At 42.2% G+C, this 3128-nt stretch overlaps 1 long non-coding RNA gene across 1 annotated transcript; it reads right to left on the reverse strand.

Annotated features, from left to right (window-relative positions):
- Window positions 1-295: 295 nt before the first annotated feature.
- On the reverse strand, window positions 296-1506 carry LOC103583553. Its single transcript, XR_549870.1, has 2 exons — window positions 1267-1506; window positions 296-397 (listed from the first exon to the last, which is right to left on the reverse strand). It is a non-coding gene; the product is annotated as an uncharacterized LOC103583553 (long non-coding RNA).
- Window positions 1507-3128: the final 1622 nt, after the last annotated feature.

The raw sequence follows: 3128 nt of genomic DNA on the forward strand, positions 1-3128 counted from the left end.
TGTGGGATCCGAACCCTCGGCCGGAGCGCCGCCACGCTCCCAAGCACCGCACTCTACCTGAGTGCGCCACCGGGCCGGCCCAGAGGATAGTATTTTTGATCTGGTCTAACGAATATGCAGATGATCAGAAAAAGCCAGATCAGGCTGGTGCCAGTGATGTAGAGAGAACAGTGAGAGAAGATGACAGCTTTTGAGGTACTGCAAGTACGGTGGCTCCTAGAAATTCATTACTTCCTTGTTTGGTGATGATCATTGAAAACTGACTAATCAATGATGCATAGATTACCATAATCTGTCCAAGTAAAGAATTCCCAGGAGCTCAAGCTTTTATTATTATGGGGACTGACACCCCAGCTGTTTGGAGTATTTTCATGCACATAGATTGTGGTTTATTTGCCTGAAAGGAAAAAGAAACATCAGATGAATTATCACATAATGATCAGTTGCACTCACATACTATTTTCTCAGATTTCTTTCTTTCCTCAAAGAAATCATGATGGTTTTTAGTCGGCCTCCACAACAATGAAGCAGACCTGTTTCAGGGATATCATTTACTTCTCTGACTAGGTGAGCTGGGCCTGCTCCAGATTTGTCTTTCCCTCTCCTTTCCTCTTACTCCTCTTAGCATCTAATATGGTGGCTTTCAAACATCTTTGCCCATGACAAGCATCAGAAAAGCATTTTATGGGGAAGCCCGTGGCTCACTCGGGAGTGTGTGGTGCTGATAACACCAAGGCCCTGGGTTCGGATCCCATATAGGGATGGCCAGTTTGCTCACTGGCTGAGCATGGTGCTGACAACACCAAGTCAAGGGTTAAGATCCCCTTACTGGTCATCTTTTAAAATAAAAAAAAAAAAGCATTTTATGTTGTGACCCTCTGCACATATGAGGGTACTTCAAAAAGGGCTGGCTGGTTAGCTCAGTCGGTTAGTATGGTGCTGATAAGACCAAGGTCCAGGGTTCCATCCCTGTACCCGCCAGCTACAGAAAAAGCAGTGCACAGAAAAATGAAATAGAAGATAATACGACCTCTTCCATGAACTTTGTGAAGTATGCTTGTATACTGATGTTTCAGGAGACAATACTTACCCTTACTACTTTGCACAGTGCCATTTGCTATGTCTGTCTAGTCTTTGTATTTTACTTTATTTAAATAAAAGTTGGGTCATGACTCATTAAATTGATTCTTATGATTCACTAATGAATTATGACTTGCAGTTTGAAAACATGATTTGGTTTATATCTACCGTGTGGTGTAAACTTACTCCTGGCTCCTGTGTTTTGTGTCATGCAAGTACAAAGAGCCGGATATTCAGATGGCCTGGAGTACATCGGTGTCTTCTCATTGTCTACTGGGCGGACTCCTTCATGGTGCTGCAGAGGGATGCTTTAGAGAACCACAGAGTTCAGCGGTTTCACCATGGGACAGTGACCATTTTCCAGAGTGTTCATCCTAAAACTCAAGAGGAATACAAGCTTAGAATAGAGAGGAACTGCCCCTAATGGAGTCTGCTTAGTATCAGGGTGGCAAGTCCTGTAGCGCTCCTTAAAGAGAAGGATGGAATGACACCATCCCTGTCCAGTCATCTTGGAGCCTTCGTGTTTGCTCTAGTGAGAGAGAAAGCACCAAGCAGCTCCTGCTTTCTAGAGCTGTGTGTGCCCTGCTGGAAGTCAACATGGTGAAACTGGAGGGAGAATGGCATCAGGAAAGCCCAGAAGGAAAGTGTGGTGGTGGTTCTGGGGAAGAGTCTTTAGGTGCATGTGGCAGCATTTAATCAACATTTCGCAGTAATAAAGTAGCCATTGGAGTGAAAGGCTCATCTGTAAGGAATTAATTTAACACTAGCAATGATGACTTATAGTAATTATCACTATTACTACCAATTGGCCTCTTTCTGTATTTCAGGGACTCCCGGTTTTGTAATGAGGCACACCTCAGGAAAGTTGAGTCTAAAAATAGTGTTGTTTATAACATAGCCTTTGGATTCTTTTCCTTCCAGCTCCTCTATAGTGTTCATTAAGTATGCCACTCTGTGATCATTGGCAGCCTAATATGATCGCTGCATCGGTGACTTTTACCACTATATCCCAAATCACCTGAGGGGCACACCATCCAATTCCATCCAGAAGAGTGGCTCCCAGCAGCAGTGATTCTCAGAGGTGAGAAGGGGTCCCTGTAAGTGCCCTGGCAAAGCCTTCCCAAGTGACTCTGATTTCAAACTCCTTTCCCAGATGAGGCACTGGTCTAATAATACTCCTTGGGGAGTTCTGGATCTGTGTCTTTAAGAGGGAGGACCAGGTCCTTCTAGTTAGGAGATGCTGTAGTTCTTTGGTTAAAGGGCATGTGGTAGCCAGATTCACCAATAGTTTATATTTCCATTTCCTTTATCACATTCTTGCTATTTCTGCACATATGTATATATGAAGTATGTATGAAGAGGCTTCAAAAATTCATGGAAAGATCTGTATTCTCTTTTAAGTCTATTTTTCCATGAAATTTTTGAAGTACCCTCACATAACCACAATATGAGGGTACTTCAAAAAGTTCATGGAGCTGGCTGGTTAGTTCAGTTAGAATGTGGTGTTGCTAACACCAAGGTCAAGGGTTTGGATCCCTGTACCAGGCAGCCTCCCCACTAAAAAAAGTTCACATATGATCTTTTCATTCTGTTTTTTCATGACCTTTTTCAAGTACCCTTGTATGGGTATCTTTACTATAATGTTAATATATAGGCATTAACAGTGGGCATAGTCTTTACGACTATGGTTCTTTTCTAACTTTATAACTAGAATACACATTTATAAATTAAATATAGCCAATAAAAGTAAGCCACAATGTAACAGATGATGATCTGCTATGACTAAATCTCTGTTCCACTGGTAGGGTGCTGACTGTCACCCTACTGGAGCTGATTATTGTTAGCGTGCTTAAAATGCCACCTGTCCTATGCAATTTCCCCACCACTTTTATCTTTCCAACTCTTGAATGTATTTCATTGTACACAGATTGTGGTGACACAGTTTGATCTTGGTGCAAATACTTCAGTTTCATATTAGGTTTGCTTCTGTCCTTTTCTTATTAGACCAAGAAACAAAATGCAAACACAGCCACTGGAATAACATGCTA

The sequence above is a fragment of the Galeopterus variegatus genome, unplaced genomic scaffold (assembly GCF_000696425.1).
Source record: "Galeopterus variegatus unplaced genomic scaffold, G_variegatus-3.0.2 Scaffold24236, whole genome shotgun sequence".
NCBI classification, from domain to species: Eukaryota; Metazoa; Chordata; class Mammalia; order Dermoptera; family Cynocephalidae; genus Galeopterus; species Galeopterus variegatus.